Source organism: Neoarius graeffei, chromosome 28 (assembly GCF_027579695.1).
Source record: "Neoarius graeffei isolate fNeoGra1 chromosome 28, fNeoGra1.pri, whole genome shotgun sequence".
Classification (NCBI taxonomy): Eukaryota; Metazoa; Chordata; class Actinopteri; order Siluriformes; family Ariidae; genus Neoarius; species Neoarius graeffei.
The window spans coordinates 16,535,778-16,559,794 of record NC_083596.1 but is presented as its reverse complement, the minus strand read 5'-3'; the positions used below and the strand labels follow the sequence as shown (position 1 = coordinate 16,559,794).

The 24,017-nt window shown below is 43.1% G+C and overlaps 1 protein-coding gene across 4 annotated transcripts in view; it reads right to left on the bottom strand.

Moving 5' to 3' along the window:
- Positions 1–24,017, bottom strand: part of LOC132875713 (RIMS-binding protein 2-like) — a 282,162-nt gene that overhangs the window by 182,211 nt on the left and 75,934 nt on the right. The gene's annotated exons all lie outside the window — the stretch shown is intronic.

Below are 24,017 nucleotides of genomic sequence, written 5' to 3'. Positions count from 1 at the left end.
TCCCGTGCCAGGACCTGGTCTTCCCAGGCAGTCTCCCGACCCAGTACTAACCAAACCCTTAAGGTGCATTGGGCAGCACCGATCTCCGCTTCTATAGCCCTCATTGTCTCGCCAATTACATAGCTAGGGTTACAGTGGGGGGCCAGTCCTCTGGTAACCTCTGGTAACCATGAGAATTTGACTCCCCACTCACATCTGTATTGCAGTGTGCCTTGCCAGACAGCAGTAGGTACCGTTTTTATGATGGTCTTTGGTATGACCTGACCACAAGTAGAACTTGCGATCTCCCAATCAAGAAGCAGACACACTAACCACCAGCTCATGTTAAACAAATTAAGTAGGCCATCTTAAATCAATATCTCAATTAAAGAACTTTTTTTCCTGAATACCGTTATAGGATTGAGCAATAGAAAACCAGCTCTTACAATGAAACAGCAGAAATCAGGGCTAAATTGCGGCATCATTTCCTATAAGGCTAATCTGTTTAAGTAAGTGTTGAGCATTGCTCTACTTCCTGCCCTCTCTTCATTTTTCTTCCCCATCCATCAATTTCCTGTCTTGTCTAATTAGACACTGGATACCATGAGGAGTCTCCAGCACTGACTTGTCAAGGCCAGCAATTTTGAGTTACGCTCCTGAAAGACAATGTTTACAACCACTGATACAAATATCTAGCTTACAAACTGATTTGAAGAAAGCAAGTAAACATTCTACATATTTTCTTTCAAAGTACAAAAAAGCACAGAAGCTGATGACTTCTTGGAATTTCTACCCAAGAAAATTGGAAAAAGCCTAAAGGCTGCTTCTCTCTTAGTTTCTGAAATAAGAGAGATCACTAGAGTGGGCTTTGAGGCAACCACATGATCTGGTTGGGTAGGTAACCACCCTTTGGGGGCTTTTCTTATCCAGGTTAGGTTTAGACCAGCAGAACAGGTAGGAACGCTGCCGAGATATCATTGTGTTTCACCTTGTCCGGTGTCAAATTAGCTTGGTTTTTGCATGACACGCAATATTTTACCTATTTATTGGCGCCATGGGCGGCATGGTGGCGTAGTGGTTAGCGTTGTCGCCTCACAGCAAGAAGGTTCTGGGTTTGAGCCCTGCGGTTGAAGGAGGCCTTTCTGTGTGGAGTTTGTGTGTTGTCTATGTAGGTTTCCTCTGGGTACTCCGGTCCCCCCCCCCCAGTCCAAAGACATGCAGGTTAGGCTAATTGGTGGCTCTAAATTGTCCATAGGGGTGAATGGTTGAGAGGAGAAAACCTCTATAATAATCCAGTAGAAGGCAACAGGAAACCACTACTGTAATGTTCCCTAGAAACTTTGATGGCTGAAGCCATCAGAGCGGCCATGTCACTGTAGTGATATGCCAAAACGGATGGATGGATTGGAGCTATAGCTGAACTTTCCACTGGCAGAACCCATTAGGTCAAAACCTACAGTATTTATACAGTGGTGCTTGAAAGTTTGTGAACCCTTTAGAATTTTCTATATTTCTGCATAAATACGACCTAAAACATCATCGGATTTTCACACAAGCCCTAAAAGTAGACAAAGAGAACCCAGTTAAACAAATGAGACAAAAATATTATACTTGCTCATTTATTTATTGAGGAAAATGATCCAATATTACATATCTGTAAGTGGCAAAAGTATGTGAACCTTTGCTTTCAGTATCTGGTGTGACCCCCTTGTGCAGCAATAACTGCAACTAAACGCTTCCGGTAACTGTTGATCAGTCCTGCACACTGGCTTGGAGGAATTTTAGCCCATTCCTCCATACAGAACAGCTTCAACTCTGGGATGTAGGTGGGTTTCCTCACATGAACTGCTCGCTTCAGATCCTTCCACAACATTTCGATTGGATTAAGGTCAGGACTTTGATTTGGACATTCCAAAACATGAACTTTATTCTTCTTTAACCATTCTTTGGTAGAACGACTTGTGTGCTTAGGGTCGTTGTCTTGCTGCATGACCCACCTTCTCTTGAGATTCAGTTCATGGACAGATGTCCTGACATTTTCCTTTAGAATTCGCTGGTATAATTCAGAATTCATTGTTCCATCAATGACGGCAAGCCGTCCTGGCCCAGACGCAGCAAAACAGGCCCAAACCATGATACTACCACCACCATGTTTCACAGACGGGATAAGGTTCTTATGCTGGAATGTAGTGTTTTCCTTTCTCCAAACATAAAGCTTCTCATTTAAACCAAAAAGTTCTATTTTGGTCTCATCCGGCCACAAAACATTTTTCTAATAGCCTTCTGGATTGTCCATGTGATCTTTAGCAAACTGCAGATGAGCAGCAATGTTCTTTTTGGAGAGCAGTAGCTTTCTCCTTGCAACCCTGCCATGCACACCATTGTTGTTCAGTGTTCTCCTGATTGTGGACTCATGAACATTAACATTAGCCAATGTAAGAGAGGCCTTCAGTTGCTTAGAAGTTACCAGGGCTTTGAACCGGTTCAAGGAACGAAAACGAAAACCGGGAACTTTTTCTATTTCACATGGAACAGAAACGAAACCAGAAACTTTATTATTTTTTATGTTCCGGAACAGAAATGCTTATTAAAAATAATGGTAACCGGTTAATACCGGTTTTTATTTCGTTCCTCAAAGTTTCCGTAGCCTACAAATAAAAAAGCCATTCTCCTCCTGCGCAAGTTTCTATGACCCGCTGGGGTTCACTTCCTGTGTGACGTTCGCTGACTGAATGGAGAGAGCGGGAAGGTGGACTGCTATCACGTCTCCACGTGATAATAAGTGAGTAAATGCATTACTGAGTGTCTGAGCAAAGAAGAGCCTGAACGTTGCAACCTCCCTATTGGCTGTTTGTAAAAATGTATCAATTGTTGCCCTTCCCACGGGAATCATCGCGGACTCGAGAGACGAGACCTGACGAGTTAGTTCGTTGGTAGCAGAACAAAATGTCTGGACACAAATCGGGTTTTCAGAAAAGGAAAGAAAATAAACGGAGGGTCGAAAATACAAAAAAGGAGGCAGAAAATGCAAAACGAGTTTTAAGGTAGGACAAATGGTTACTTTTTAAGGCAGCCCGCCGTGACTGCAGGCTTTCAGTTGTGTCATTGAATGGTTACTTTTCTGAGGCAGCCCGCCGTGGCTGCCTGCAGGCTTATTTATTATAGCCCATTTAGTTAAAATAGTTGATATAAAATGTTTATAGTTATAGTTATGTGATGGTTGTCCTGATTTAGACTGGTGTTTTGGTTTTTTTTGGGGGGGGGGGGGTTGCGCGATGTTGCACCCGGGTCCAGATTAGGGCAGAACCGGCCCTGGCTACATTTCAGGTGTAGTTTGTTTTATGTATGTATGTACTTGCATAGATGTGTACTTGGTCTTCCAATATGGCGCCTAACAAAATCTCGCAGCGCGGTGACGTCATGCGGTAGCCCTCTATAGGGCCTGACTAGCCTTTGGTAACACACTAAACGAATTATCTTTCATTTTTGGCACTTTTTCTGTTTGTGTAGATGGGAAGACATACTGAGAATCCAAATCGCCAACATTTGAAATAATAATTGTTTTGAATTATTTCTTGTCTTATTTAATGAAGGTTGTAATAGAATTAGCCTACATTTGGCTTAAGCTGGATGAGACAGAGACATAACTTTATAGCCATTTGTTAAACAGCTGACAGGGAACGTAATTAACCGTTCCGGGAACTAATTTTTTTGTTCTAACCGGTTCGGGAACGTCTATTTAATGGTGGAACCCAAAACCGGAAACATTAAAATTCCGTTTCTGTTCGGAACGAACCAATAGGAAAAAAATTCTGGTTCAAAGCCCTGGAAGTTACCCTGGGGTCCTTTGTGGCCTCGCCGACTATTATACGGTACGCCTTGCTCTTGGAGTGATCTTTGTTGGTCGACCACTCCTGGGGAGGGTAACAATGGTCTTGAATTTCCTCCATTTGTACACAATCTGTCTGACTGTGGATTGGTGGAGTCCAAACTCTTTAGAGATTGTTTTGTGACCTTTTCCAGCCTGATGAGTATCAACAACGCTTTTTCTGAGGTCCTCAGAAATCTCCTTTGTTCGTGCCATGATACACTTCCACAAACATGTGTTGTGAAGATCAGACTTTGATAGATCCCTGTTCTTTAAAGAAAACAGGGTGCCCACTCACACCTGATTGTCATCCCACTGATTGAAAACACTTGACTCTAATTTCACCTTCAAATTAACTGCTAATCCTAGAGGTTCACATACTTTTGCCACTCATTCATTCATTCATTCATTCATTCATTCATTCATTATCTGTAGCCGCTTTATCCTTCTACAGGGTCGCAGGCAAGCTGGAGCCTATCCCAGCTGACTACGGGCGAAAGGCGGGGTACACCCTGGATAAGTCGCCAGGTCATCACAGGGCTGACACATAGACACAGACAACCATTCACACTCACATTCACACCTACAGTCAATTTAGAGTCACCAGTTAACCTAACCTGCATGTCTTTGGACTGTGGGGGAAACCGGAGCACCCGGAGGAAACCCACGCGGACACAGGGAGAACATGCAAACTCCGCACAGAAAGGCCCTCGCCGGCCCCGGGGCTCGAACCCAGGACCTTCTTGCTGTGAGGCGACAGCGCTAACCACTACACCACCGTGCCGCCCCTTTTGCCACTCACAGATATGTAATATTGGATCATTTCCCTCAATAAATAAATGACCAAATATAATATTTTTATCTCATTTGTTTAACTGGGTTCTCTTTATCTACTTTTAGGACATATTTATGCAGAAATATAGAAAATTCTAAAGGGTTCACAAACTTTCAAGCACCACTGTAGATCTACTGGTTTTTGAGTTACTGAGGTTTGGATTAAACCCTTTCAATTCAAGTGGTCAGTAAAATAGGCTAATAACTATTGTTTTCATAATGGTTGATTGCTATATCACAGATCTATGGCTATGCTTCACAAACCTCACTTTGAAAATCACTGGTTTATACCACTTCACCTTTTTGCGAAATAAAAAGCACTGAGCTGCATTTGTAGCTCTTTTTTTTTATAAGACTCTAGCTTAGTCTCTGCATTGTGCTGAAACACTTGTGGCAAACGTACGCCCACAAATAACTCCTTGCCATGCCACTTTTTCCAAAAATAGTCCTTGTACCGTACATGCGGATCTGTGAAAGTAAGTGCCAAAGCTTTTTTTACTGAATCCCAAAGATCTGAAACTCAGCATTTTTTTTCAACCACTTTCATCTTCAATTCGAAATCTGGGTCATGGATCTACTCAACAGCTACCAGTGTGCTGTCAAAGCCTGTTGCCTGGTTGGAAATGGAAATATATGGAAATGTGTATAATGCTTACATGCTGTAAAATAAAATAGAGCACGCGTAATTTTGCAGATTGGCGACATTTCCCTCTGATTAACATCCAAGCCTAAAGGTTAAACCTCTCTCTCCTCCAAGTACTCCTATGATTTACCTTCTTCTCTTTAACTCAAGTGTTCAATAAATACAAGTGCGAATACTGGATGTAATCAAAATGAAGTGCCCTCAGCATATTAGGACAGAAAATCTCAAAACAACTGAGTCTGCTGGCCGCTTTACGACAGAGAAATGTAATAAAACATGAAAGAAATTAAATGCAGAAGGCATTGAGAGGAGGCTTAGCAGCGCAGCGGGCGTTGATGACAGCAGTCAAGTTCCAAACGCTCATCTATAAGTCATAAAGTGGATCACTTGAGTGCCGTTTACCGTCTCTCGTGTGACTGGTCACGGTTTTACACCTGCAGGTAATGAATTAGTGTGTTCAGGAGGCGGGGAATGTAGAAGAGTGTTCCTCCAGGTCTTCTAAACATTTCCTTTCATACCCCATCTCGACCAACAGGGAACGGGCTTCGTTCTGGTTCGCGCACCAAATTTTGAACCTTTCAGAGTACTTCAATCAAAAATAAATTGATTCAGAAGCTGAAAAGTTGGTTCCCAGCTGGAAGCAAACTATAGCTGGTTTTTCCAGCGCGAACCGTGACGACATCAGTGGCCGTGTCATTACTTTGGAGAAGAAGCGGAACACCGCAATGGAGCATGCAACGGAAAAGGAGACATCTACAGAAAAAAAAAGGAAAACAAATATCTGCAAAAACAGAACAAAAGATTGCAGGTAATCAGTGCGCACCATTATCTTGCTACTACTGTTTACTTCCGTCGTGATTTGTGCAATCCTCCATTCATGACCATAGACTGTAAAAATAGATGGACAAAGCCTCTGTGACGTTACTCATAAGATTTCTAAAAAGCAGGTTTGAAGCTCAAATAAGGAGGCTACAGGCATCGCCATCTTGGCAGCGGCTGACTCCGTTTAACTCCCAGCTAGTCCATAAATGGAGAAAGGGGCGGGGATAGTGAAGCCTGGCCACTGGAATAGTACGGCTGGAACATGCCAACTAACCTCAAAGCTAATAAGTTAGCTCTGCAAGCTAGCCAACAAGCAACTGGCTAAACTAAAAGAAGCTGCTCCATATGATACAGACCATAACCTCAATGGCTGGTTTACAAAAAACAAATAAATAAAATCACCGGGTGTGTAACCTTCCAATAAACATATTTGATCAAGGAGTGTCATCTTTTCAATCTTCTCATCATCTCTAGTCGCTTTATCCTGTTCTACAGGGTCGCAGGCAAGCTGGAGCCTATCCCAGCTGACTACGGGTGAAAGGCGGGGTACACCCTGGACAAGTCGCCAGGTCATCACAGGGCTGACACATAGACACAGACAACCATTCACACTCACATTCACACCTACGGTCAAATTTAGAGTCACCAGTTAACCTAACCTGCATGTTTTTGGACTGTGGGGGAAACCGGAGCACCCGGAGGAAACCCATGTGGACACGGGGAGAACATGCAAACTCCGCGCAGAAAGGCCCTTGCCGGCCACGGGGCTCAAACCCGGACCTTCTTGCTGTGAGGCGACAGCGCTAACCACTACACCACCATGCCACCCCTTTTCAATCTTCTCATCTCATCTCATTATCTCTAGCCGCTTTATCCTTCTACAGGGTCGCAGGCAAGCTGGAGCCTATCCCAGCTGACTACGGGCGAAAGGCGGGGTACACCCTGGACAAGTCGCCAGGTCATCACAGGGCTGACACATAGACACAGACAACCATTCACACTCACATTCACACCTACGGTCAATTTAGAGTCACCAGTTAACCTAACCTGCATGTCTTTGGACTGTGGGGGAAACCGGAGCACCCGGAGGAAACCCATGCGGACATGGGGAGAACATGCAAACTCCGCGCAGAAAGGCCCTTGCCGGCCACGGGGCTCAAACCCGGACCTTCTTGCTGTGAGGCGACAGCGCTAACCACTACACCACCGTGCCGCCCCTTTTCAATCTTAATAATTGTTAATAAAATGAACATTAGTGGTAATATTTTCCCCTGATAGCTTAGATAACTAGCGTTAGCTTGGTGAATAGCTTGCTAGCGATATAGGAGTGGCTGAGGTCGATAGCAGCTACTGTTAGATGGCCAGTCTACACGCAATTTACTGAACGGGAGACCCTGATAAACTTCATTGGCAGCGACTACATCAAAAAAATTGAAATGTGTGTACAATCTAATAAAGCAAATTAAAGTAACTTACAGGTATAATAGTGTGTAAAAGTTCTCTTACGAAAATCTACCATGGTTTACTATGGTTTTACCATGTTTTTTATGTAGTAACCATGATTCTACCATGGTATCTCATGGTTATTCTAAGTACTATGAACCAACCATAGTATTACTATGGTTCATCCATGGTAGTAACCATGGTTCTACTATGGTATTTCATGGTGATTCTAAGTACTATGAACCAACCATAGCATTACTGTGGTTTATCCATAGTACTGCAGTAGCTGTGGTAGCATCATAGTTGTATGTGTAATAGGTCATAGTAACTACGAAATTAGTTTAAAAAGGGATAGTATGGTTTATAAAAGGATGCACTAACTGTAGTATTACCATGCTTTCGTCCAACAGTCAATGCTGTAGAGAAGGATCTCGATTACCAGCCCAGATACATTAACATTTACTTAGAACCTAAAAATTTAAGTGAACATTGAGGTAAAATGCACCATGGTTTTCATGGTTGCCCAAAAAAAACATGAAAACCATGAATAACTATAAACCATGGTAAAACCATGGTTAGTTTTCATAGTAAAACCATGGCTAATTTTCATAAGGGTTGTGTTTGCATAGGAAAGCTCTTAGACGAAAATAGGCAAGGCTCCTTTAGTTATTTATATAAATCCATCACCTGCTGTGAATTTGGCTCAAGTTTTGAGATAATGCCAGCTAGCGGCCAACAAGATGACACAAACCCAGCTGTCACTCAAATCAGCCCCGCCCCAATTGTGCATAAATGTATGGCTCAATATCAATCAAACTGTTGAATTATATAAAAATTCAAACCCGTACAGTTGTCATGAAGGTGGAAACTATCTTTAGAGACTGAAACTGTTTTTTGTACCAAATGTGTTTGTTTTCACTGTGAAGCTGGACATTTCAACATGGGGGTCTATGGGAATTGACTCGCTTTTGGAGCCTGCCTCAAGTGGTCATTCGAGGAACTGCAAATTTTAGCACTTCCGCATTGACTTCACTTTTCAGGAGTGGAGGTTGCCACTTGTTCATGACACATCCTTGATTACAACGGTTCTACTCAAAACTGGTGAAAATGTGGGCTGGTTGACAAGCTGGTACCAAGGTTCAAAGAATCCTGAATGCAACCAGTTCAAGAACCCGTTCCTGTTGGTCGAAAAGGGGTATCAGGGATGGCCAAGATTGGGTCAAAATAAGGAAGTAAATATGGATACAGACATTCATAATCTCTATACAGGTAGTCGTCGACTTATGACTGCGTTTGGTTACGACTGACCGGTCGTAAACCGATCTGGTCGTAAGTCGGCCTATGTTAAATGAATGTAAGTATATTGTGATGTGTAATGATATTGTAATCATCTTAAAGTCTTATTTTATCAACATTTTCTTATTTCATTACCTTGGCTCATTATTTGGTTTAAGTCAAACACTGCATACTACACTGCGTACAGTACAATTCGTTTAATATGTGCAAAACAAAAAATACGAAATACAGGTGTGAAAAATAGAAAACATTTTAGTTTGAAACATACCAAAATACAAATGTAAAACATAGCAAAATACAAAACTTAGTGACCGCTGGCATCACTGGTGCTTGGCTGTGGGTCGTCTACGTCATCATCAGCTGTTGCAGCGCTCAGGCTGACGGGAGGATTTGCTCGTTTCATAAACCAGGAGCTGGGGCGGAAACTGTTGTACGCGGCGAGAGGCGCTGCCGGGAGCTGGGGCGGAAACTGTTGTACGCGGTGAAAGGCACTGCCGGGAGCTGGGGCGGAAACCATCGTACGCGGCGAGAGGCGCTGCCGGGAGCTGGGGCGGAAACTGTTGTACGCGGCGAGAGGCGCTGCCGGGAGCTGGGGCGGAAACTGTTGTACGCGGCGAGAGGCGCTGCCGGGAGCTGGGGGCGAGAGGCTGCCGGGAGCTGGGGCGGAAACCGTCGTACGCGGCGAGAGGTGCTGCCGGGAGCTGGGGCGGAAACTGTTGTACGTGGCGAGAGGTGCTGCCGGGAGCTGGGGGCGAGAGGCCGCTGGGAGCTGGGGCGGAAACCGTCGTATGCGGCGAGAGGCGCTGCCGGGAGCTGGGGCGGAAACTGTTGTACGCGGCGAGAGGTGCTGCCGGGAGCTGGGGCGGAAACTGTCGTATGCTCAGCTAGCTCAGCTGGGAAACACTCGCCAGTCATAACCAGACGGTCGTAAAGTCGATCGGTCGTAAGTCGCATAGGTCGTAAGTCGACGACTACCTGTATATCTAGACAGCTGGGCATATGCCCACTTAATTTTTAAAATGATGATGATGATGCATCACAGAAACCAAAGATGTTTTTTTCATTGTACAAATATAAGAAATTAGCCTAAACAGGAACTAAACTTAAGACTTCTAGTTCTCATTCATTTTCCACCAACCTGGGAGTTTCCTGGAACAAACACAGCACGATACCACAATAGTAAATGTGACCACACTGTTATTCTGATGCTTGACAAACACCACTTTTACATCCAACAATGTAAAAGAGCTCAGATTAACATCGTTTCTTCATCAGCTCGGCTGACTAACTTGCATTTGTTGCAATAAAATTACTGACAAAGGTGTTAATTAAGAAAGAGACACAACTTTATATCAAAAATGATAATAACAAAGTGAATAGGAATCGGGTTGTTGAAAGCAAGGGAAAACAAAAATAACATTGTAGGGGCGTGATTAATAACTACTTATTTATTAACTGAGTGCAAGGTTTTTACGGGAAAAGATCAGACCGAGGTCTTGACAGTACGGACCGAGCCGTAGGTTAGGTCTATACAAAAAGACCTCAGTCTGATATTTGCCTGCAAAGACCAAGCAAGCGAGGTTAATAAGGAATTCATTATATGGCTTTTTTATTCCTAAGATTAACATAAATGGCGGCACGGTGGTGTAGTGGTTAGCGCTGTCGCCTCACAGCAAGAAGGTCCGGGTTCGAGCCCCGTGGCCGGCGAGGGCCTTTCTGTGTGGAGTTTGCATGTTCTCCCCGTGTCCGCGTGGGTTTCCTCCGGGTGCTCCGGTTTCCCCCACAGTCCAAAGACATGCAGGTTAGGTTAACTGGTGACTCTAAATTGACCGTAGGTGTGAATGTGAGTGTGAATGGTTGTCTGTGTCTATGTGTCAGCCCTGTGATGACCTGGCGACTTGTCCAGGGTGTACCCCGCCTTTCGCCCGTAGTCAGCTGGGATAGGCTCCAGCTTGCCTGCGACCCTGTAGAAGGATAAAGCGGCTAGAGATAATGAGATGAGATGAGATTAACATAAATGGTCATTATAACAAGGCGTGATGCTGCTTTCAGTCACGTTGTATTTGTAACGTAGTTGAGTCACGCATGCAGAATAAACGGCTAGCGGTTTCAAAACCGAATTTCTGTTAGCGGTTAACGGTTTCTGAATGCTTTTCATTGCTTATTTCTTGAATAACTCGGCGACTCTTGTTTGTCTTTTGCGTTTCAGCTGTTTTTGATTCCGTTTTGATTTCCAGTTAATCTTTTTTTTGTCATTTTTGTTTGTTTTTTGCGACATTGAAAGCCGGCGCCTTGGAAAGAAAGTCCGTAATCACCCGCGGGCATTACAGGAAAATACTGCCCGCAAATCAGAGCGCAGAATTTTACCAGAAGTAGCTCATGCCATATAACAATGCAATATAAACCTCTGCATAGTTGACGGCATCATGAAACAAAAGTTCTTCTCTTTCTGAGCTACAAATCTATCCTTGTGCTGGTACACAAGGATACGGAGATACTTAAAATTGAACCCAGGCTACTTTGTTCCTGTTGGTACCAATCCTGAACAGCTATCAAACGCTATATAAATGTACAACTGGTTCAAAGGAAAACGCACCATTTCAATAGGCACTAAAAGTTCTGGTACTTTTGTGCAATTAAAAAAAGAAAAGAAGAAAAAAAAAGCCCACTCCATTACCTCAACAGTTTTGGAGCATTTGGAGACTGGAATATAACAGCAGAAGCAATGATAATTAAAAATACACTATTAGAGGAAGAGAAATTTAAAAAAAAATCTAAACTATTTGTTCAAATGGGCGGCATGGTGGTGTAGTGGTTAGCGCTGTCGCCTCACAGCAAGAAGGTCCGGGTTCGAGCCCCGTGGCCGGCGAGGGCCTTTCTGTGCGGAGTTTGCATGTTCTCCCCGTGTCCGCGTGGGTTTCCTCCGGGTGCTCCAGTTTCCCCCACAGTCCAAAGACATGCAGGTTAGGTTAACTGGCGCCTCTAAATTGACCGTAGGTGTGAATGTGAGTGTGAATGGTTGTCTGTGTCTATGTGTCAGCCCTGTGATGACCTGGCGACTTGTCCAGGGTGTACCCTGCCTTTCACCCGTAGTCAGCTGGGATAGGCTCCAGCTTGCCTGCGACCCTGTAGAACAGGATAAAGCGGCTAGAGATAATGAGATGAGATGAGATGAGATTTGTTCAAATGCATTATTGATCTCACCTCATAACAGCGATTAACCATAGGACAGGGGTTTGACATGCCATATGAAAAATCTAGACTTGGAAAAAGATAAACACCACTCTCAAGCCCCATGCTGGTTCTGCTCCACAGGGTGCATCAATCCAGCTGATTGATCAGATGCCCCGATGGCACCCCTGACAATAAATCTTCACTCACCCAGAAATATGCACAGTATGAGTAGCCTGAGTGACTTTGCTAGATCAGTGCCTGTCAGATCTTGATGATAAAATGGAGACATGCTCAATTAGTTTGCTCCTATAAGAAAGAGAGAGAGACTCGAGTGTGTGTATATAATGGATGAATGAATGCATGGTGATAATTAAAAGACTCTTAGAGGGACTGAAAGAAATTAGAACATCCAATTACCGTGGCTAAAGAGGATGAATCGTGCTCTTCTTTTTGAGCAAAGAGATCCTTTTAGTAGCCTAGAAACCATCATCATCGTAAAGGACATGTAAATATTTTTTCACTTCTTTTCTAAAGCTTCAATAAAACTGGTATACGCTCATCTGAATGGTACTGAAAGCCCATCAGGTTGATTTTAGCCCCAAGGTACAACCTCAATCTGTTTTTTTTTCATGACCCCAACTCGGTGCTGCAGCGTAATTCAGGAAGCAAATCTTTGTAACTGCAGCAGGTCTTTATTTACAGAGTTTATTACTGCTGGCCTTCTCTCACGCGTGCTTAAAGACGAGGACAGTGAGGTCAGAGCTTCGGTAATGATTGTCTGAGGACATGACATTTATTTAAAATTCTGCAAAACAGAACAATTAGGCACATTTATAATCACTAATGCATGCTTAGTTACACCAAAACATACACACGAGCTCTAAGAGCGAATGAGCAACACTGGTCACTGGCCTCTGAAACAACCTACTGGATTTACTGACTAGCTTGTAGAACCTGTAGACCTAAAACTCCACCTGACATGCTAGCAAACTCTTTTCAAACTCAAAATCATATTGGGTAGCTAAGGTTACTAGAAAAGAAAGATTTCTACATTCTGTTTATTTGGCAAGATTATGCTAAAACATATTTCTGAAAGGACTTCAGATAAGTTAACGTTATTCATGTTAGCGCAACTCCATTTTTACATGCTAACTAACAGTGTCCATGTTAACTAGCTACAGTATGTGTTAACGTTAGCCGTGGACAAGGCGATGACAACTGGCGGGAAAATCCATAACCAGACTGCATAGCTATTGCAATGTTATTGCTAGCTCTAAAAGCACAGACAACTTCACTGCAAGCTTTCTCTTGGAATAAAACGTTTACATCCCTCAATATGCTTCCGCAGGTCGGACGGCGAGTTTTTGTCGGCCATGATGTGGTTTGTTTTAGGCAAACAAAGCAGACATTTAAAGCGAAACAAATCTTCAATCCTTTCAGAAAACTGAAACATGGGTATGGCCATGAGTGCATGCGTTCCCCAGAAGAACCGCCTCCTTCCATTCTGCCATCAACTGATCGTGTTCAAATAACGCTGCGGAGAAATCATTGATCTTGATTTTATCCAGTCTACGGACGTGACGTGACCCTAGTGATTACTGATAGGCTGTCTCAGTGTCACCTGCAAAAAAAACCATCACGTTTTAGAAAAGAAAAGAAAAAAAAAATCCACTTTCAAAGCCACTTCATAGTAACGACTAATGAGGACCTTGACAGAAATGTAGTGGAGTGAAAAGTACAATATTTGTTTTTCAAATGTAGTGAAGTTAGTGTCATAAGTTTCCAAAAAACAAAACCTCAAGTAAAGTACAGATACTCAAAAAAATGTACTTAAGTACAGTACTCAAGTAAATGTATTTCGTTACTGTCCATCTCTGTATATATGTATGTACAGTGGTGCTTGAAAGTTTGTGAACCCTTTAGAATGTTCTATATTTCTGCATAAATATGACCCAAAACATCATCAGATTTTCACACAAGTCCTAAAAGTAGACAAAGAGAACGCAGTTAAACAAATGAGACAAAAATATTATACTTGGTCATTTATTTTTTGAGGAAAATGATCCAATATTACATGTCTGTGAGTGGCAAAAGTATGTGAACCTTTGCTTTCAGTATCTGGTGTGACCCCCTTGTGCAGCAATAACTGCAACTAAACGTTTCCGCTAACTGTTGATCAGTCCTGCACACCAGCTTGGAGGAATTTTAGCCCATTCCTCTGTACAGAACAGCTTCAACTCTGGGATGTTGGTGGGTTTCCTCACATGAACTGCTCGCTTCAGGTCCTTCCACAACATTTCAATTGGATTAAGGTCAGGACTTTGACTTGGCCGTTCCAAAACATCAACTTTATTCTTCTTTAAGCATTCTTTGGTAAAACGACTTGTGTGCTTAGGGTCGTTGTCTTGCTGCATGACCCACCTTCTTTTGAGATTCAGTTCATGGAGAGATGTCCTGACATTTTCCTTTAGAATTCGCTGGTACAATTCAGAATTCATTGTTCCATCAATGATGGCAAGCCGTCCTGGCCCAGATGCAGCAAAACAGGTCCAAACCATGATACTACCACCACCATGTTTCACAGATGGAATAAGGTTCTTGTGCTAGAATGCAGTGTTTTCCTTTCTCCAAACATAATGCTTCTCATTTAAACCAAAAAGTTCTATTTTGGTCTCATCTGTCCACAAAACATTTTTCCAACAGCCTTCTGGCTTGTCCACATGATCTTTAGCAAACTGCAGATGAGCAGCAATATTCTTTTTGGAGAGCAGTGGCTTTCTCCTTGCAACCCTGCCATGCACACCATTGTTGTTCAGTGTTCTCCTGATGGTGGACTCATGAACATTAACATTAGCCAATGTGAGAGAGGCCTTCAGTTGCTTAGAAGTTACCCTGGGGTCCTTTGTGACCTCGCCGACTATTACACACCTTGCTCTTGGAGTGATCTTTGTTGGTCGACCACTCCTGGGGAGGGTAACAATGGTCTTGAATTTCCTCCATTTGTACACAATCTGTCTGACTGTGGATTGGTGGAGTCCAAACTCTAAAGAGATGGTTTTGTAACCTTTTCCAGCCTGATGAACATCAACAACGTTTCTTCTGAGGTCCTCAGAAATCTCCTTTGTTCGTGTCATGATACACTTCCACAAACATGTGTTGTGAAGATCAGACTTTGATAGATCCCTGTTCTTTAAAGAAAACAGGGTGCCCACTCACACCTGATTGTCATCCCATTCACTGAAAACACCTGACTCTAATTTCATCTTGAAATTAACTGCTAATCCTAGAGGTTCACATACTTTTGCCACTCACAGTTATGCAATATTGGATCATTTTCCTCAATAAATAAATGACCAAGTATAATATTTTTTGTCTCATTTGTTTAACTGGGTTCTCTTTATCTACTTTTAGGACTTGTGTGAAAATCTGATGAAGTTTTAGGTCATATTTATGCAGAAATATAGAAAATTCTAAAGGGTTCACAAACTTTCAAGCACCATATGTATGCGGGTGCTAAGGGTGGCTAATCTTCATGGCTCTGGTCACCTAATTCCTGAATAACTACCTTCTTGTGGTGCACCTATTTTAAACAGAAGGTTATCTCAGGGACGGAGTAAGGGATGGTATATTCCCTGGGCAGTGCCCGAAGTAGATGGATAGTTGGAATCTTTTTTAGGTACTATGACAAGTTGACTGATGACATCTGGTGAGAGGGAAACTCAGAAAAACCTACGGTTGAAGTGATTACTAGTTATCTTGCTGTGACTTGTCACTAGATACTAATCACGGACACTGAGAGAGTGGCACTCGTGTTGTCCAAACGTTTGTCACTATAATCCACTGATGTACAGATGCCTCTACATCATCTCAGCTGCTGTTCTCACCACATATATGTATGTGTGTGTGTGTGTGTGTTTGGTATGTATGTATGCAAGCATGCATGAATGTGACAAAATTCATGTGATTGACAGATTTGTGTATCATTCGGTGCCCAAAATGATGCTGTGATTTAAGTTGCTGTTCTTTAGCAGGCAGGCAGAGGTGGCTACTGAGCATGCTCAGAGTGAGTGTCACCATGGTAGCTTGTCTCTACTACCATATAACAACTGACCCCTTACCACCGGCCCCATTCCTCCCTAACGACTGCAATTTCCAAGAGCTTTTCCAACAGTTAATAAGTAACTCTAAATCGGCTGCGATACAGATGATGCTAATCTCTGCCTCTGAATTACGGCTTACAGCAGTGCGGAGGCTTTAACAAACACACAGCCTCTGTATAATTAATACTCACTTCAGCCCACGCATTGCCACGCTGCCATCATCTTGCCTTTTGGGCTGAGCATGAGGTCAGTTCACTCCCTTTTTAAATACTAGTGTGAAGTCGGTGTTAAAAATTCAGCTCTGACCTTTCGTATTTCAAATGCTCTGAGCCAAATAAAAGCCTCCAAAGAAAAGCTGGTGTATGGTTGGTTTCATTTTGTATAGCTCACTGGATTAGCTTCTTTTAAGTCTAGAGGTTTTAATTCTGCCCTACGCAATCACCACACACACGCATTCTGCCTCGGCCTCAAATGGAAATAGACCTTAATGATGTCACGAACTGCACATCCCACCACCTCCTCTTTCATCACACCTCTGCAATCCTACACGCTGCACAATTGTAGTGCGCGTATTCGGCCTCTATCTCTTTCCAACCTCGCTGCAGCTGACTACAGTTCAGCAATGTTATAAGAAAGCAGATGATAATGATAAGCAATTAAATACGCAAGCTTCTCCTCACCTCAGAACCCAGAAAGCTCTGGTTATCTCATGCAACACACTCACAACTCACTGAAGACTCTGCAAGTCTTTTCAAATAGCCTGAAAAATCCTCAACCCATCCAAACTCGTAAACCCTTTTTGGTCATTGTAAAGGCTCACTGGTGTAACTACTGTGACCTGCATTGCTGAATAAACCCTGCCATTGCTATCTGCCAAATATTTTTAGATTTCCAAAAAGAGGTCAATACCCTGCACTGGGGCTTTGAGTGCTTATCCACAGGCTCCACACTGTATGGAAAAATCTATTGCATTTACTCTGTACATACTGCATACTATATATATCGTCACTTTTATAAGAACACCTGTCATGTAGCAGCAGTGCAATGCATACGGTCATGCAGATACAAGTCAAGAGCTTCAGTTAATGTTCACAACAAATATCAAAATGGGGGGAAAATGCAATCTCAGTCAGTGACTTGGTTGTTGGAGCCAGATGGGCTGCTTTGAGTTTTTCAGAAACTGCTGATCATCTGGGATTTGCACGCACAACAGTCTCTAGAAGTTACACAAAAAGGTAAGAAAAAGTACACTAAGTGGTATTTTTTTGGGGGAAAAAAAGCCTTGTTGGCCAGATGAGCTGACATGGAGGCTACAGTAATTCAAACAACGACTCTTTGCATCCATGGTGAGCAGAAAAGCATCTCAGAACGCACAACACATCAAACTATGAGGTGAATGGGCTACGACAGCAGATAGCCATATCAGGTTCCAGTCTTATCACCTAAATGCAGGAATCTGAGGCTACAATGGGCACAGATTTACCAAAACTGGACACTTGAAGATTGGAAATAGACTAGGCAACATTTTTCCAGTCTTCAGCATAGAAATGAGGGCAGATTTGAGCACAAAGAATGACATATCCATCCATTTTCTTCCACTTATTCGAAGTCGGGTCGCGGTAGCAGCAGGCTAAGCAGGGTATTTCCAGGCGTCCCTCTGTCCAGCAACGCTTTCCAGTTCCTCCTGGAGGATCCCAAGGTGCTCCCAGGCCAGAGGAGATATATAATCTCTCCAGCGTGTTCTGGGTCTACCCCGAGGTCTCCTCCCAGTTGGACGTGCCCGGAAAACCTCCAAGGGAAGGCGCCCAGGAGACATCCTAATCAGATGCCCGAACCACCTCAGCTGACTCCTTTTGACATGAAGGAGCAAGGGCTCTACTCCAAGATCCCTCCGGATGTCTGAGCTCCTCACCCTATCTCTAAGGGTGAGCCCAGCCACCCTACGGGGAAAACTCATTTCAGCTGCTTGTATCCGCGATCTCATCCTTTCGGTCACTACCCAAAGCTCATGACCATAGGTGAGGGTTGGAACGTAGATTGACTGGTAAATCGAGAGCTTTGCCTTCCGGCTCAACTCCCTCCTCACCCCGACGGATAGGTACAATGCCCGCATTACTGCTGACGCCGCCCCAGTCCGCCCATCCATCTCACGCTCCATTTTACCATCACTTGTGAACAAGACCCCGAGATACTTGAACTCCTTCAAATAAGAAAATCTAAAACTTGCGAAAATTACAATTCTTTTTTGGAGTTCATCAGTGAGAAAGTAACATCTCCAGTCAGATTTTTCAAACTACGCGGCAATGATCTGCACCTGAACGTCACATTTTCAGTATTTTTCAGTCACACTTACTACAGGAAAATGTATAAAATGTACAAAATCTGTAAATACACATAAGCAACAATATTGCGACAGTATTTTATACCATCATTCAGGTTTTCTCATGCACCAGTACAAGACTGACAAAAAGCAGTCTCTTTGTGCATTTTCTCACCTCCTGTCCATCAGAACACACCTCCATATTCCTGAGAGGGCATTTCCACCCCTCCGTCAGCAGAATGAACATCCCTCTGCAGTAAATGACAGATGGCAGATTGCCTGGGCCCGACTCAGACATTTTGCGTTACTGTATCAGATGGTGCTGTCAACATGGTGTCTATACAAACTCTAATTATAGAGGCCCTATAGCCACAGCTCAGATTGACTCACCCGATCAGAAAATATGCTTTGAATCAAATTGTAATCAAAGAGCCAGGAGCTACAGTGTGCATTTCAGCAACGAAATTAGGTTACGATGTAAATAACAGCCTCTAACCTTCGAGAATGCATTTCAGCTAAGTCACTTTAAAGGCGCTGGCGGTTCAATAAGTGAAGTACAACACTGGGATGATTTTTTTTTCTCCATTACTTGAACCTACCTCTCCTTAACACCAACGTACAGTACACAAAGCCACGCCCCCTAATTACACAAGTTCAATTACACGAGTGTTAGAATTTTACAACCCCGATTCCAAAAAAGTTGGGACAAAGTACAAATTGTGAATAAAAACGGAATGCAATAATTTACAAATCTCAAAAACTGATATGGTATTCACAATAGAACATAGACAACATATCAAATGTCGAAAGTGAGACATTTTGAAATTTCATGCTAAATATTGGCTCATTTGAAATTTCATGACAGCAACACATCTCAAAAAAGTTGGGACAGGGGCAATAAGAGGCTGGAAAAATTAAAGGTACAAAAAAGGAACAGCTGGAGGACCAAATTGCAACTCATTAGGTCAATTGACGATAGGTCATTAACATGACTGGGTATAAAAAGAGCATCTTGGAGTGGCAGCGGCTCTCAGAAGTAAAGATGGGAAGAGGATCACCAATCCCCCTAATTCTGCGCCGACAAATAGTGGAGCAATATCAGAAAGGAGTTCGACAGTGTAAAATTGCAAAGAGTTTGAACATATCATCATCATCTACAGTGCATAATATCATCAAAAGATTCAGAGAATATGGAAGAATCTCTGTGCGTAAGGGTCAAGGCCGGAAAACCATACTGGGTCCCCGTGATCTTCGGGCCCTTAGATGGCACTGCATCACATACAGGCATGCTTCTGTATTGGAAATCACAAAATGGGCTCAGGAATATTTCCAGAGAACATTATCTGTGAACACAATTCACTGTGCCATCCGCCGTTGCCACCTAAAACTCTATAGTTCAAAGAAGAAGCCGTATCTAAACATGATCCAGAAGCGCAGACATCTTCTCTGGGGCAAGGATCATTTAAAATGGACTGTGGCAAAGTGGAAAACTGTTCTGTGGTCAGACAAATCAAAATTTGAAGTTCTTTATGGAAATCAGGGACGCCGTGTCATTCGGACTAAAGAGGAGAATGACGACCCAAGTTGTTATCAGCGCTCAGTTCAGAAGCCTGCATCTCTGATGGTATGGGGTTGCATTAGTGCGTGTGGCATGGGCAGCTTACACATCTGGAAAGACACCATCAATGCTGAAAGGTATATCCAGGTTCTAGAGCAACATATGCTCCCATCCAGACGACGTCTCTTTCAGGGAAGACCTTGCATTTTCCAACATGACAATGGCAAACCACATACTGCATCAATTACAGCATCATGGCTGCGTAGAAGAAGGGTCCAGGTACTGAACTGGCCAGCCTGCAGTCCAGATCTTTCACCCATAGAAAACATTTGGTGCATCATAAAACGGAAGATACGACAAAAAAGACCTAAGACAGTTGAGCAACTAGAATCCTACATTAGACAAGAATGGGTTAACATTCCTATCCCTAAACTTGAGCAACTCGTCTCCTCAGTCCCCAGATGTTTACAGACTGTTGTAAAGAGAAAGGGGGATGTCTCACAGTGGTAAACATGGCCTTGTCCCAACTTTTTTGAGATGTGTTGTTGTCATGAAATTTAAAATCACCTAATGTTTCTCTTTAAATGATACATTTTCTCAGTTTAAACATTTGATATGTCATCTATGTTCTATTCTGAATAAAATATGGAATTTTGAAACTTCCACATCATTGCATTTCGTTTTTATTTACAATTTGTACTTTGTCCCAACTTTTTTGGAATCGGGGTTGTATTTTCATTCACTAGGCCACTGATTATAGCAAAGTTATAACAGTATAAGCACGTGACTATCGACTCATATTGATCTGCTGCTGTGCGAAAAGTCTTTCTTTTTTTTTTTTTGTAATGAGCTCTCATGCGTTTTTCAGCTGACCATCACTACCAGGGTTAGTTAGTTAGCATGTATGATATAATCAGAATATATTGATTGACACATTTAGGCCAAACCACTCATCGCATCCAGTCTTTTTTCTCCCTAGACACAGTCCTGACCTCATTCAGCTTCCAGTAATGTCCACACAGTCACTGTAATAATGCTAATTAAATAAATAAATAAGCTCAACACCACCCAGAGCGCATCAATGCGCTAGGTGACCTCAACTTGCGAACGCACTCCAACGTTTTGCGAGTCTGCACATTTTGTTATCCATCACTGTCACAGACTGGCCTCCAGCACGACGGTTGTCATTTTTCACACTTTATCCCATAAAAGACAAACAAATTTACACCAGCTCATAACCCTGTTTAGAGCTGAGGTGGATTAATGTCAGAAATTCTCCATGTTGGATTTGGGCTTGGAGTCAGATCCCATGGCTATTTTCCCTTCATGAGCACAGGTGGCCCGTACAAGCTGTGATTTCCCAACAGGGTACTCAGAAGCTACTCGGATTTCCTAATGAGCAGTTGATGAGGGAATGGGATGAGGAATGTTCTTCTATTCATTTTGGTTATCGGCAAATTATGTACCACTGAATCGATGACACTATGATCACGATGATATTTAGGGCTGATATTTATAAAATGCAATGCAAATACAATATTGACATTGAAGTAAATTATGTTACTTTACTGAGATACTGTATTGTAAGTATCATAATATATATATATATATATATATATATATAGTATATACACGGGCGGCACGGTGGTGTAGTGGTTAGCACTGTTGCCTCACAACAAGAAGGTTCTGGGTTCGAGCCCAGTGGCTGATGTGGCCTTTCTGTGTTGAGTTTGCATGTTCTCCCCGTGTCCGCGTGGGTTTCCTCCGGGTGCTCCGGTTTCCCCCACAGTCCAGAGACATGCAGGTTAGGTTAACTGGTGACTCTAAATTGATTGTAGGTGTGAATGTTAGTGTGAACAGCTGTTTGTCTCTATGTCGACCCTGTGATGACCTGGCGACTTGTCCAGGGTGTACCCCGCCTTTCGCCCGTAGTCAGCTGGGATAGGCTCCAGCTTGCATGCAACCCTGTAGAACAGGATAAAGCGGCTACAGATAATGAGATGAGATGAGTATTACAAGTTGTTTTTTTTAATCTGTTTTTTGTTTATCTTTCCTGCTTTTTGCCTTTTCTGGTCATCCATCCATCCATCCATCCATCCATCCATCCATCCATCCATTATCTCTAGCCGCTTATCCTGTTCTACAGGTTCGCAGGCAAGCTGGAGCCTATCCCAGCTGACTACGGGAGAAAGGCGGGGTACACCCTGGACAAGTCGCCAGGTCAAGTCGCACCCGAAGGAAACCCACGCGGACACGGGGAGAACATGCAAACTCCACACAGAAAGGCCCTCGCTGGCTGCTGTCTGTGCAGTCTGTGCAATCATTCTGTGCGTGTGTCTGTGTGTGTGTGTTGTCAAAGTAATACAAATGAAAATAATTTAAAATACAAACAAGAAGACAGAGGTCATCTATATCCCCCGCCCTATATACCAACTATATACCAAGGTTCAAGAGATTATTTGCCACATTTTTCAAGTTCTGCTGCAGGAACCCAACCCTACCTCTTTACACTGACCTCAGCAGCCCATGGCATAAACCCACCAGACCTTTGGTCCAGGTGAGCTAAAAATTAAAATTTCTCACATTTCTTAGTATCAAAAGGTACAAATACATTACTTAATCAACACACCAACTTTCAAGACCATACCACTCATAGTTTTCAAGTTCTGCTCTGGAAACAAACCTACCCCCAAGACTAACCTGAGAGACTAATGGCCCTTTTCCACTACCCTTTTTCAGCTCACTTCAGCCCAACACGGCTCGCGTTTCGACTACCTCAGAGCAGCACGACTCAGCTCGCTTCAGCCCTGCTTAGCACCCAAAACTCGCACGGTTTTGGAGTGGGGCTGAAGCGAGCCAAACCGAGCCGAGTGGGGCTGGGGGCGTGAGGAGACACTCCCCTGTGCACTGATTGGTGAGGAGGAGTGTCCTCACATGCCCACACACGCCCCGTGAGCACGCTGGGATCTGTAAACACCGTAAACCCGGAAGGAGAATAATTACGAATTACGAGAATTTCTGAAGCCTTATGCGCCTCGCCTCATCTATACGCTCTTGCCAGTATCTGTTGGCGTTGTCGGTGACAACAAGCCACAGCACCAAGACCAGCAACACTAACGACTCCATGTCCTCCATGTTTATTGTTTACTATCCGGGTCGTGAGACTACCGCTTAAAAGGTCACTGATGTCACTGTTTGCGCCGCCTAACGACATCACGTGACGTCCACCCACTTTCGCTAACTCCACCCAATGTGTCCACCCACTTCCAGCCAGCACGGTTCAGCGCGGTTGTAGTCGAAATGCAACTCCAACAGCCCCACTCAGCTCGACTCAGCCCAACTCAGCACGGCACGGCTCAGCCGCGTTTGTAGTGGAAAAGCGGCATAAGTCTGAAATTGTTTCCGTGGAAACATGAAAAATTAAAATTTCTCAAATTTCTTAGTATGAAAAGGCACATCTACATCACCTTGTTAACATGTATACCAAGTTTCAAATCTGTATCATGAATAGTTTTGGATATATGCTCCGGAAACGACCACTGCTCTTAGAAACTAAGTCAAAATCTATTATGTCAAAATTTGAAAAATACTTTTTTTTTTTTCAAAAATCCAAAATAGCAAAAGGCACCAGTTCACATGTTGCTTGATATGTATACAAAGTTTCATGAAGATATCTTCAGTAGTTTTAATGATATGGCCCGGAAACGTAAACGTGACCGGACGGACAGAACCTGTTTCTATATCCCTTTTTCCTATAAAGTTAATATAAATTGCATTTATTTATTCATAGAACCTGTGAAACAGGGGTGATTTAACTACGAACACTGAGGAAATGTGTTTTGATAGAGTTGCCTTAGGTGACTAAAAGTAGAACATGATCATTAATGCATTCAAATATGTTTTTTTTTCTCTTTTAAATAACATTAGAACTGTGAAATTTGTTCTGACGGCCTCAGGGTAATATGTTAAGCCAAGAATCC